Below are 14,124 nucleotides of genomic sequence, written 5' to 3'. Positions count from 1 at the left end.
TTGTCATCCCAACCGAGATCGAAGTACTAACCTAGCGACTAGAGGCGTATGACAAGGAAGCCAACAATGATGAGTTGCAGATGAACCTCAACCTGATCGAAGAGGTGCGCGACCTGGCCTACATTCGGACTATAGGCTACCAGCAGTGGGTAGATCGGTACTACAATGCTCGAGTCAAGAGATGCTAATTCCGAGTCGGTGACCTTGTGCCCTAGAAAGTAATGGTGCCTGAGCCCGACATGGGTAAGCTCAGACTGAACTGGGAGGGTCCATACAAAGTGAGACGGGTATTCAGTGAAGGCACATATGGGCTCGAGATGTTGAAAGGGAAACAAGTGTCTCATGCCTGGAATGTCAACAACTTGAAGAAATACTACTTATGAGCTCGAGAGCAAAGCATCCGCCAAAAATTTCTAAGTCCAGAAGACCAGCGAACTGGTCAGACCGCATGTCAGTTAAATAACAATAGAGAGTGGACTACGAGTCGCTCACAAAAGCCTAAGGACCATGGTGCCGAGTCAACAGGGACCTCGGTGCTAAACGCAAATAAGACCTAGTTGCTTCCTGAGCATGGGCAACACAAGCGAATTCAGCTAATGCCTCATCAATGCATAGGCAGGTTGGTCACAAATCCTACAATGTATGTCCACCTCGGCTCACATTAACTTCGGGTTATTCCTTACTATGCCTATTTCATCATCTCGACACCTCGGGGTAACCCATACTTAGAGAATTTTTCAAAATTAAATTGGTGTACGTGAAGTGATAGGAAAAAAGACTACTTCATTACTTCTCAAAAAAGGATGTTTTGTACATTTAAAAAAGTATAAAAAGGGGGGGGGGGGAGGGAGAAGAGAAAAGATTCTACTAGACCGAGCTCGGAGGCTAATGTACATGGTAGTTACAAAGGGGGTCCAAAGAAAAGAGGCAAAAATTTAATCTTCACAGGGGCTCCTCGTCCCCACCTTCGATGCTTCTGGGGTCCCTAACCAGCTCAACCGCCACATCGTCTATTGCAATAACCTCATCGTCCTTTGCGGCACCGTCGACTATGGCATTCGAGTCTTTCTGCCTTGCTCCCTCATCAAGCTCCTTGTCACCCTCCTCATTAGAATTTTGCTCTTCGGCAGCTTCCAATACCATCTCGATGGTAATCCCGGTAGAGGTGATGACTCCGAGGTCGAGCTTGGGAAACTTACATTTGGTCACCCAGCGACAAAGCTTGAAACCTTTCCAGAAGGCATTGATACTGAGCTCCTCCTTCATCTTGGTGTACTCTGGGGAGTTCTGATAAGCCTTGATAGTAGCAACCTCAGCATCCTTAATACCTTGGAGAAGAGAGGCCTCATGCTCGGTAGAAGCGACCTTCAACCCCTCGGTCTCCTTCTCCAATCACTCGATTCGCTCCTTCTTTGCTAGAACCTCGACTTCTAGTTCCTGAACAGAATCAACGGTCTTCAGCATCTTGGTTTGGCATTCTACAACTGAAGCCTTAGCTCGTTCAGCCTTTTCCTCGGCAACCCTCGCTCTTGCAGTGTGTTGATCACTGTTGCATGAGTGTGGATCATGGAGTTTGCCTACAGAAAAGAAGAAAAAATTGCTAAGTATGGAAGACAGAACAATCAGAAACTAGGTATTGAGTTCAGGATCATGGCATAGCCCGCTGCCCTGGCACCCACTTGAGCATAAGGCAGCTTGGAAAACTTGGCGATCTCTTCGGGAAAGGTAGCCTCCTTGCTTTTTATGAGGTTAGTTCTTCCGTTCATGATGCTTTGGACCAACTCGGGGTCCTCTACAAAGGAACTGACTCCGAGATGAATGGTCCGAGGCTTGGATGGCAAAACTGGTTCAGATCGGTGAGGAGATTGATCCTTCTCTTGGTTCTCCTTGACCAAGTTAATGACTGGAGGGTCCTCAGGTTGAGCAGGAGTAGCAGGCTCGGTGGAAGGTGCTTCGGGAGAGTCATCCCATGACATCTTTCTTTTCTTTCTCTTCCTCATGCCAACAAAGAGGTTACTAATCGTAGTGCTTGACATGATGCCTGTGGAAAGCAAACACCAGGTTAGCCGAAGTAATGTAAAAAAGGAAAGTGTGAGCATGTACCGAGGTAGAAACCTACCCGAAGGACTCAGCCTGACCTTGACAAGCTTCTCCTCGGTCAAAAAATCCTCCAACTTTGGACCGAGCTCCACCAAGAAGCAGATATCCTTCTTTAGCTTCTTATTGAGCATGTCCTCGAGGTCACTAATACCCGTCCTCCAGTGCATCAGGAAAGGCCACCCCCCAGCAATAGTAATAGTCAAATATCTCCTCTTCCAGGTCGGGTCCTTGTTGGGATAGTCTTGCAAAATCTTGTACCCAGGTCGGTAAGAAATATAGTAGTTGCATTTATCTACTCCTAGGAGGTCGATAGGGTTTTTCTTGATAGAGTAGATCAAACTGAAGATGTCTATGTCTAAGGGCATGTAGAAGTCATGGAATACGGAAATGGTCCCAACTATGGTGCGAACTGAGTTTGGATGAAGCTGGTCTACGATGATGTCAAAAAACTTGGCAACCTCAATGATGAAGGGGTGAGGAGGGAAGTGTAGGCCGACGACTAGCTGCTTTTCAAAGACCATAATCTCGTCGTGGTCATGCTCCCAAGGAAACCCTTCTAAAGGAAGGCTATAACCATGGCCGTCGGGGAATTTAAAGTGGGTAGCTAGTGCATTAATCATCTTTGTCGTTAAAGTAGAAGGACCGAAGTGATTCAACCCCCGAGTAGGATGAGTGTAGCGAGAGGTTGAAGCCTTACACTCCTAAACCGAGGTGTCCACCTCGATTGGGCTAGACTCCGTTCCGAGCTGTGTGCTGATGTGGCCATCTCAGTCAGACCAGACTCTATGTTCTGGACAAAGGCGCACACCTCGGCTTCGTTAGACTCACTACTCGTATTGAGCAGGCTACCCGTACTACTATTAGACATGCTGAACAAGAAGGTATGGAACAAACAGGGAACGAAGACAAAGAAGGGACTTACCTAGGACTGAATAAAGAAGAGAGCGACCTCGGAAACAAGGGTAGATGCCATCGACTCGGAAGCTAGTGCACGAGTTCCAAATTGCAAAATCCGAAATAGGGCAAGGCGAATGGGACCCCAAGGCCCCTATTTATAGCCACTGTAGTTGATCTTGGACGATCCAGATCAATGCGATCTAACGGATCCAGATCCGTGGAGTTTGTAATTTGCGTGACGTTCACGCATCCCCGATACAAGACCTAGTTTGGCGATCGGGCCAGTTGGGTCATTGCAGTCTGATTGCCAGACCGGACCTCTAATCGGAAAAAGACCAGGGCAAACCCACCTGAACTTGTCATGAACTCCCTGCACCGAGTCAGGACCCCTGGCACGGGGAGTGGGGGCAATTGATGAGGGGTGATTTGGCCTAACCTACTAAACAATGGACACAAAGGATGCGACCTGCTAACTAGACTATGACTTAGCATTTCTTGCCACCTTAGTGGGCCGGGTCACCTCGGGTGTCTCGGGCACCTCGACAAAGACTGAGGTCCGAGTAGTTCAGGATGACCCATCCTACCGAGGTGATACATAGCAGACTTTTAGAAGAAAGCCAGCTATCTTCGGGATCGGGCGGACTCTTTATGCCTTATCGGCTAGCATGAAGTCCACCTCCTGGTGTGGAATGGACTCCTGACAGCGCAGGTCGAGGATCTTGGAAGTGTTTCGTGACACCCACGGTAACTCAAATATATAAGGGCACCTACCCCCATATCACAAGGTACGCACGATTTATTGGTTACTAGCACTCTTGCACTTGAGATTACTAGTTCGCACAACCAGATACTAACTTAAGCATAAGAGAAACCACAACGGGTGAGCCACCCCAGGTTCTTTGGGCTTTCCTGTCTTGCAGTTCGACCGGCCAACTAAGCGACCGATGTCCGAGCTGCCATCCAACTATGAGCAACCAGATCGTTTACCATCAGAAAGAAACTCTAATTTTTGGGCTATATTGTAATTCATTTTATGGCTTCTATTTGGGGGAGTTAAGAGAGTTTGTCTCCTTCTTGTATCCTCCTTTGACTTGATAATTAATGAAATTTAGTTATTGATCAAAAGAAGAAGAAGAAGAAGAAGAAGATGATGATGTAAAAGAAGATAACGTGAGACTAGACAAAAATTTTAAGTTCTTCCTTATTGGTTCAAGTTTTGAAGTCTTTGAGGATTAAATACAACATCTAGCAATGTTTGTGTTGATTATTAAACCCTAATGTATAAAAATAATAAAAATAAATTAGTATATAAACGCACAAAATGAATATTTTAGTTGAATAATGTATATATATTGATCGACATGTATTTATAACGTAAAAAATAAGAATATAAAAATATTTTATAGCACAATATAATGTACAAAACTACTTAACGATTAAGCAAGGCGAGAGCCACTAAGGCGCCTTGTCACCTAGGTGTCACCTTGACAACTATGTTGAAAAGGAAAGGTGAGAGATGGTCACCTTGCCTAACACCCCTACAAGATGGAAAGATATCCTTCACCACCCCATTAACCAAGATAAAATAATCAGAACTACTAATGTAATCAAGCACTCAATTATACCATCTCTCCTCTAAACCATAATTTCATAGCACCTCTAATAAAAAATGTTAGTCCATTAAATCATAAGCCTTTTCAAGGTCCAGTTTACACACAAAGCCTTTTCGTCTAGATCTCTTCATTTCCTCCATACATTCATTGGTAATCAAAATCTAATTTGTTATTTTTCTCCCTTGTATAAAAGTCCTTTGGGCTTTACTAATGATAGAATGAAGAGTATCAAGGAAAGAACCATATCTAAAATTTTATAAATACTAGTCACCAAACTAACCGGTCTAAAATCCTTAGGGTGAATAGCTTCAGGCTTCTTAGGGACTAAGGCCAAGAAAGTGGCATTGGCTATAGGATTTACTATGCTCATCCGTAAATTCCTTAAAAATATCACATAAATTATATTCAACATTTCCCAACAATCTTGATAGAAAGTTGTTGTAAATCCATCTATTCCCAAGGCCTTAGATCTGTCCATTAAGAATACTGCCATTTAATCTCCTCTTCTTCAAAGTTCCTCTCCAACCAACTTACCTTTTCATTGTCCATTAAGAATACTGCCATCACCTTCCTTAATCCACTTATATATGCATTGAATTCTGATCTCCTCTCTCTCTTCCACTTATGACTTGACATCTTCTTCCTATTCTTTGTAAATTAAACAAACTATTGTAATGGCACATGTCATGCATGTATGCAAGTAAAAGATAAAAGGATAAAAACCAAAAAGATGAAGGACATTTAGGTTTTGAAAATTTTTATTGTACTTTAGATGTCTTAATTCATTGTTTGGATTTAAAGATTAAAATACTTGGACAACTACCATGAGTATTAACCTTATATGATATGGTGCTAGTAAAATAATGTGATTTAACTTATATGATCCGCATGCAAACCAAGGCAAGTATCAAAATTATATAGTATAGAGGCTTGGCAGCCAAAACCCTTTCATTTCAAATGATCTATCAATTAAATACTATCCAAATATAACAACACAAAAGGCTTTAACACCCGGGGGATTGGATTTCCATAAGCCCCCCTTAAAATGAATTTATCCAACTTGTTACACACTATTTCCTCCATGTTGCATCTAATATGCTAGGATCAAACCTCATAGTCTACAATTTTAAAAAATGAATAAAACACTAATGAAATTCTGTATCCAATAAGGGTCATCTTAACATTCAACTCCACACAACAAAGAGATATCCTCTGCACTATATTTTAACAGGAAATTATTAACAAATAATTAAATAATAGACTGGTACTAATGTATACAAATGGCAGACACATTGATTTTATGGTTTTAAGTGGTATGAATTATCCTTGTAATATATGTCCTCATGGCTAGGGGTGACAATGGACTGGTTTTGGGTTGGACTCCGTCCAAATCAAAATCAATTTGGATTGATTGGGCGGACCAACAAGACATATTGAGTTTAGATAGATTGGATGGACCAATATGACATATTGGATTGAACCTGGTCCATCCATAATGAATTTATATTGGATTGAGCCAATATCTGGTCTATTGATAGAAGATAAGAACATAGGTGTCAATAGATCAGGTTTGAGTTAAAACCAATCTAAATTAACGGGAATTTGAACAGATTGGACAGTCTTTAGACAGGTCCAAAATGGTCCAAAATATTCATTAGACTGGGTTGGACCAGATCCATTTGTAATGGGCTCACATTGGACTGGACCGGATTGGACCAAATCCAGTCCAATTGACACCCCTACTCATGGCTGCTTCTCAAAATTTGTACATATGTCATTGCCTGCCCTACCAATATATGAGGCCTTAGGACACACTAGTGTGTACCATAAGCTTTTGCAATTATTATTTATCTACTATTTAATGTCTTCACCATCCACTTTATATTTCTTTTGGACATAAGAAAATAGATTGAGCAAGAAGGCAAGAAATAACGAACCCATTCATTGTTATGGTCAAATCCATTCATATCAGTTTTTGATCTAAGTGTCTAGTGGAATGAATGAATTAGAGAGTTTAAGGCTGTGTTTGGATGCAGTGCAATTTTATTTGCACTAGTACAAATGCATCGGAGTGCAAATGTAAAAATGAAAATTCTCATTTAATTTTGTTTTAGATTTTACTTTATTCTGTTTCATGTCTTAATTTACTTTATTTGTATTGTAACCAAACAAAGTAATTGATAAAATTTGAAACAAAAATAGGTTAGAATCTACACTCAAATCATTTGCACTGCCATAGTTTTACATTAATGCAAATTTATTTGCATTGCAACCAAACACAGCCTAAAGTGATTTCTTTATAACCCGATGAAGGTGTTGGGAACCTTGGGTTTTCTGTATAATAGTTAACTGAAAAAAAAAAAGCAAGGATAAACAGAACTTTAACTAGGAAATTTCCTAGGATTTGTAGTCTAAATCGGAAGAAAAAGTTAAGTGGAAATTATACAAATCAAAACAAGGGTTTAAGGGGGAAATGTCCAAACTGATCAAAAGGGGGTAATAGGAGACTACTTCTAGCACTAGCACTAGATCAACTTCTCTAGATACTTTGGCTACAGTTAGAGTTGATCTAACTCAATTGGAGAGTGAATCTGGTGTTACTAGATCTTCTTAGTCAGCTACTATGCCTCCTACTCCCACTAGCCTGTCTTATGTTGTAGATTCAAGTGCCTTTGCTGATATGACTAGCTTATCTTCTTTATTCACCTCTTAGGCTGTGTTTGGTTGCAATGCGAATAAATTTGCACCAATGCAAAACCATGGCACTGCATGCAATTGATTCAAATGTAAATTTTGACCTATTTTTGTTTCACATTTTAGCTTATTTTGTTTGATGAAGTAAATAAAGATATGAAGAAGAATAAAATAAAACCCAAAACAAAACAAAATGAGAATTTGCATTTTTTTTTATTTGCATTCCTATACATTTGTACTAGTGCAAATAAAGTTGCACTTCAACCAAACACAGCCTTATTGTTTGTCCTCTAATAGAGATAATGTGTCTATTGTTGATGATGGCTTCCTTGTTCATATTTCTAGCAAGGGAGACATCAAAGTGTCTGATGCCATTTTCTTGTCCTTTGTTCTGCATATTCCTAAACTTAATACTAATATGTTTTCAGTTAGTAGTATTTTTAAAAATCATGAAGGTGTATTTGAATCCGCCTTTTACCCTTTTCTTTGTTCTTGTTTTCAGTTTACATAACTGACAACAGTGCTTTGGGTGTCTGATTGGGAAATACATGGGAGATCTTCACCTCCATAGCTGGATTACATGTATATTAGAGTGTACATTCAAAGTCTGTAAAGCAGATATTTTGTGGGCTTTATTCATAATTCGTTTTTTCTTACGCAGTAGAAGTAGTGATCTATAGTTCCTCACTTTTGATGGCGTTTGTAGCTGCTGCAAGAATCTCCTTGAACATAAAAGATCCTAATAAACCATGATAAAACCCTAAAAAGTTGGTTATTCTTTGGAAATAATGGATCAATTATTGAACATGTCCTGTGTCCTACTAGTGAAGAAATTTTGGCAAAAATAAGCTTCAAATGTCTCCGGTAGGAAGTACTTTTAATGTGTACTTTTTGGATGTTGGTAAAGAACCGAGTTCTAAACAGATCTTAGAAAGAGAGTGAATTCAATCAAGTAGTTAACACTCTACAGTTTATACCAAATTTCTGTCTAGATACTGAAGTGCCAGCCATATAGTGGGTGATATTTTGAGTTGAGTCTGGACCTGCTAACCGCAAGACACTATAGCCGCATGATGGGAACTTCTCAGTTGTCATTCATGGGGAGGAATTAGGCTTCGGTCAGGGCAAAGCCGGTTTGAGCAGCCTTTACAACTTTGCATTGAGAATATTTCCGTTTAGTATCTTGTTGGTACGTGTGGGTAGAAGGGTATGCATCATTGTGGGTAGTAGATCCAAGCACAAATATTGCAAGTCATTGAAGCCCTACACAAAAGCTTCCTAGAGGCCATTCATTCAGACTTCTCATGCGAGGGGAGGCCACCAAACTTTACTCCTGTTGGAGGAGAGGCCACCAAAAATAGGGAGAATGACTGTTCAGCACACCTTAAGAATTCTTAATCCCACTGTACAGTTGGGGTAGGTGCCAATTCGGAATTGATGCCAATTCACGGGTGGGTATTGGTGTTTTAGGGTGGAGGTATTTGTCATTTTAAATTGTGTAGAATTACTGTAAAATTTAGAATTCTAAAGTTAGTTAATTTTTTCGAAAATTTTATTAAAATAACAAAAGAAAACCTAAGAGGGGATATAAAAACCTTACCCCTCTAGAAAACTTATATACATGGACATCAGCTCATAAATAAACAAAAGAAAGGTAACCAATGTTATCTATTGATAACAAATCTTCAGCTCCACTTTTGAACTGAAAAGGAATCCATGAGAAGAAATGTCATGGTATATGCCCTAGTCCATGTCAGTTCTGTTCTCAAACATGTATTTCCTACTGAAGTCAGTCATTTATGCTCCAATTGTTTGTCAGAAGATGCCCAACAGCGGATGGGTATTCAATGTGGAGAGCCGTCAACCCACCTGAAAGCATAAATTAGAAATGGAAAAGCTTCTGCAGAGGAGAATCACTCCAGATGTTTTTCTGCTGTTTGAAGATTCTGAGGGACCAAGAGGGAAGAGCAACACGAGCAGCATTTTAGCAACAACCACTCTAATCTGCATGCCTTGAATAAACATAGCTATAGTTACTGACTCAAATTAATAAAAGAAGAGGAATCAAAGATCAACCACTCAGCCCAGGGTTGACACCATATATATATATATGTTATGTGAGTGAGAGCCTGTATGACTGAACCAGGAAAAAGCAGACAATTCAAAGTTCAAACCTATATCGCTGAGATACCCTTTGATTGAACCAAGTTTAAAGTATTGACACATCTGATACGTCGGTAGAGGCGCATTGGAGTGTATCGGTAGCTATTTCTTTATTTTTTTTTAGTTTTTTTTTTATTCAAATTTGGTTTAGAGGGATCAATTTAAGGTTCATCCATCCCCTGAACCGATTTAGACCCCAAAACACCCCTGTAGGGATGTATCAGGAAACCCCCAAAACTTTGAACCTTGGATTGAACAATCAGTATCAATTATTTTGTGGGCCCTCTGTATAAAACCTTAAGCCCAATTGTACATATGACATAAAATTTTGGATCTGATCAAAAGGGTCAATGTGATTATGTCTGATATTCTGATTAGTTTCAACCTGAGTTCCGAAAAGAAAACACCCTCTCCACCCACAAAAAAAAAGGGGGGAAAATATAAAATAAAAAAAGTGGGCTAGTAGAGTAGGTGTAATTGGTGGGTCAGTTGTCCATCTAACTGTCGTCATCAATGATACCACTTGAAAAATCTAATCTTACAATCAATCTTAGGAGTCCTGAATTTTCTAGAATTAATTCTTTTAGCTGTATAGAAGGTATAGAATTGCAAACAATCGACCCAGTTGTTGCTATGGCTTGAACAAAATTTTAGAAATTCTGAGAACAAATCGTTTGGTTGGAATCATGCCAACAAGTCATCCATGAAAACTCCACTTCTTTCTTATCTTAGTCCCTTGTGGCATAGTAACCCATTAACCTGCATTTGTGCCGTACAAAATGGGTTATGAATGTAGGCCCCACTACACCAATTGATATACCACACCAAGGGGCACAATCACTCCCAGAACCACAACTAGATCTGGTACATCTTTAGCTGAATACATCAGTTCCCTCACTTCAAAGTCATATTGTACCCCTCCCCATATCCACCCCCAAAACAAAACCCAATATAAAAAAAAAATAATAATTCTGCAATTATTTTCAAAAATTGATCTCAATTGATCTTCATGATCACTCTTTACAATCTAAAGAAAGACAACAGATCAATGATTTCTCTTCAACATCAAGTGAGAATAGAAGCAACATGACATAGAAACAAAAAGAAAAACTTACAAATCCTTTAGACAAGAGCTTTGTGAAGACAACTCATTAGAGGCTCGATCTAATGAAAATGCAGATGGTTCTCTTGGTTGACGGGGCGATTCTTTATGTAAGAGAGGGGTATTCTCCGGCGATGTGCCACTTGAAGGCGGCGAGAAGGGCGGCGACGGAGATGGAGATGGAGAGAAGCTATACTTCTGAAGGCCAGGGCCTACACTGATCGGAAGGGGAGAGGGAGGAGTTGGAGGAGAAGAAGAAGGAGAAAGACAAGGAGAATGCGCCTTCATGGACGAACCCCACCAACAAAGAGGACAAAATGATTCAGTGAAGATATTGGAAATGTGATAGAGAAGGCTCAAAGTGAAGAGGTTCTTTTCTTCATGTTAGAGATTTGAGCGTATATGGGGGTTGGAATCGGAAGAGTAGTTCTGCTTTGAAATTTCCCGGAACCGGGAGATTTTTTGTATTTTAGGTATTACCAAACGGTCGCCTCCTAACCGTCATTGGAGGTAGCCCAAATTTTAAACATTTTGAAATTACAAAACTACCATTCTTTCATTACTTCTGAGTAAATCAAGTAGTCGGGCCTACTGGTCCTGCACAGTCAAACAATTTAGGAATTTATATAAAGAATCGTCATTTACTACCACAATGTTTAGGTTTCACATAAATACTATGATCCATTGTTTTAAAAAATGACTTGGAAACCTAATCGTTCTGGCCACCGGTTTCTGGGTTGATGGTTTGACCGTCTAGTTTGAATGGATGGTCCATTTTGACAGAAAATTAAAAAAATAATTAAAAATAAAAAATGATCAAAATCGTTGAACGGGTCAATGGGTCGACGGTTCAACCACTCAGATCAACGGGCCATTGACTGATTCAACGGTTTTTGGCCAGAAACCGAGTTTGGGGTAAAACAGAACTGGTTGCCTAGACGGTTCCCGGGCTGAACGGTTCGACCGTCCGGGTCAACGACAGTTCAAAAACCATGCTATGATCTACTTAGTAACCAATTTATTTAATGCACCTTATGTGAACTTTTTGTACATCTATTTGGGAATAATTTTTATTCCGGAAGTACCCATAAAAAGCCTCATATCAGTATCACCCTTTTAGAAACAAGGGTAAATTGCTAAAAACTCCCCTGAAGTTTTTTATTGTTGCTGAAATTTTCCTTAAAGTTTGGTAATTGCAATCACCTCCCCTGAATCCTCTAACAAGAGGTATGAAAATGTCTCAAATACCCATGCAGTTACTATTGAAGTTGGTTTCTACAGAAAAAAAAAATAATATAAACTTTATAAACAACAAATAAAAGAAAATTTAAAGTTGCAATTTTACCTTTGAGTGATTGATATGAAGGGCAACTTTGAAAAATAAATCAATTTCAGAAAAAAGATTGCAATGGTTTGGGCTAGCGATTCATATGAAGAGAAAATTTGAAAATAAATATTTTGGTCAAAAGTAATTGTATGGGTATTTTGGATATTTTCATGCCTCTTTTTAGAGGATTCTAACAAAAGGGGTCTACTTGCAACTATGTCAAAAAGTTCAAGGGAGGTAAATATAATTACCAAACTTCAAGGGAGATTTCAGCAACAATAAAAAACTTCAGGGGAGTTTTCAGCAATTTACCCTAGAAACAAAACCTTCACCGGTTCACCCACATTATTTTATTCTGAGGATAAAACAAATAGTAATAGGAAAGAACAAAAAGATAATAAATTAAAGAAAAATAAAGAAATAAAAAAAATAAAAGTATGACAATAATAGAAAAGTAATTTAATGTCTATTTTTTATTTTTTATTCTATTTTAATTTACATTTTGTTGTTATTTTTTTTCTAATATTGTCTATTTTATTTTTACTTTCTATTTTCTGTTATTTCAAATCACCTGATTATTTTGGTCAAACATACATTAGGGTCAAAAATATTTTCCATCTAAAAGAATTTGCAGTAAGTAAATTGCAAATTATTTGGTAGGTCTTTATAATTATGTGAAACTAAGTTGTCCTAGCCAGATGCTGTTTTCTTGAAAAACGGCACCACATCAGCGCCACGTCTGATATCGATTTTGTTAGAACATGCCTAATGTTTGGTTATATGTTTTTTCTAAAAAATGTTTATGGGTGGAGCTAAGAAATTTTTGTAAGGGTGGCCAAAACTTGAACTAGATTTGGTGGGGTGGGCCGTGGGGGGATAAATATGGATGGGCCTATAGAGGGCCAAGGGATTTCTGGACCATGGGGTCCGCCCTTTGTTTCTCAGACCATACACAGGAAATTGGGGAAGGTGTGGTTTGGTCTGAGAAAATGTCCTTTTGGGTGTTTTCCATTTTTTTTTACTATTGCTAATAACCATATGCTGATGTGGCATTGAAAATGCTTATGTGGCAGCAATCAGCAACGGTCCTAAGCAAAAAATAAAAAAAAAATCCAAGAAAATGACCCTATAAACAAAGAAATAAATGGCGCACATTTCTGATCTGTAACCGATGGAATCAGGAAAGGCAGACCCCATTCCTGCACTATACAGAAAAAAAAAAAAAACAAGTTGTGGATAAATGACCCATTCTGATCTGTCGTGTCCCATTGGATAACCGTCCGATCAGGGCCGTGGGCCCCTGTATCCTAGCATCATTTAATTAACACCATGTACTGGATAAAAGTGCAATATGACGATATATTAAGGGCATTCCGGTCATATAAAGCCTAGTATTTTTCATTAAGAAGGTTTTTTATCAACTACCGGTTGGACTGAGTTGGCTTACAAAGTCAAAGTGTGCATGTGTTGCCTACCATTCCTGTGAGGTCGAGACTAACCATCCAAGCTGACCAAACCATCCATCTTCCACCATGAAAACTTCCGCTGTGATTTTGGCCTTTGGGGGTCTCGAATCTGCTATTCATACCTGGCATCTCACCGGCGCCTCATACATACATTGAAAACATTTCCCGTATTTATTAGTTATTATTCATGAAAGATGTTTTTAATGCACGGTGGATGTACGTGTGAGGCATACATAAATACATACATACATGCATACATACATTTTATTTTTACAATTTGAAGCATTTCTTTTTTTTTTTTCAAATTTAAGATATATATAATTGTGTTATTAAAATTTTCTGCTAAAACGGGCTAACATCTGAAGTGCCTCCAAAGGGAAAAACTAATGAACCTCCTCGTTAGTTTTTAAACACCAAGTCATCCTAGACTGTTTGGTCATTAGAGCTGAAATATGGGACCGATTGGGCTGGTATGGCCCACTTTTGCGGGTGCCCGTGCTTTAACGGGTTGTGCCATGCCAGAATGTGGGCCTGAGCAGGCCGTGCCTACCTAGCCCAGGACCCCTCAAAGGCTAAGCCCAGCACAGCTTGCAGCACGAGCTCAGGCGGGTCCATTCTGTGCAGAGCCTAGGATGAGCTATGGGCCTGGGTCGAGTTGAATCAACTCTTTTTGTTTATTTTATCACTTTTCTTAAGTAAAATGACACAAGTTTTGCCAAAAATAGAAATTTAACAAAAACACTTAACAAAATACAAGATAGA

General features: G+C 39.3%; 1 long non-coding RNA gene across 2 annotated transcripts; it reads right to left on the bottom strand.

Moving 5' to 3' along the window:
• Positions 1–8,834: 8,834 nt before the first annotated feature.
• On the bottom strand, positions 8,835–11,007 carry LOC148790338 (uncharacterized). 2 transcript variants are annotated; one of them, XR_016078727.1, is made up of 2 exons: positions 10,583–11,007; positions 8,835–9,316 (listed from the first exon to the last, which is right to left on the bottom strand). It is a non-coding gene; the product is annotated as an uncharacterized LOC148790338 (long non-coding RNA). The 2 variants fall into 2 exon arrangements; XR_016078726.1 differs by having other exon boundaries at positions 8,835–9,308.
• Positions 11,008–14,124: the final 3,117 nt, after the last annotated feature.

This window comes from Nelumbo nucifera, chromosome 7, assembly GCF_055504915.1.
Source record: "Nelumbo nucifera cultivar China Antique chromosome 7, China Antique-T2T, whole genome shotgun sequence".
NCBI classification, from domain to species: Eukaryota; Viridiplantae; Streptophyta; class Magnoliopsida; order Proteales; family Nelumbonaceae; genus Nelumbo; species Nelumbo nucifera.
Note: the sequence above shows the minus strand (reverse complement) of the source record. Positions and strands in the feature narration are given on the sequence as shown.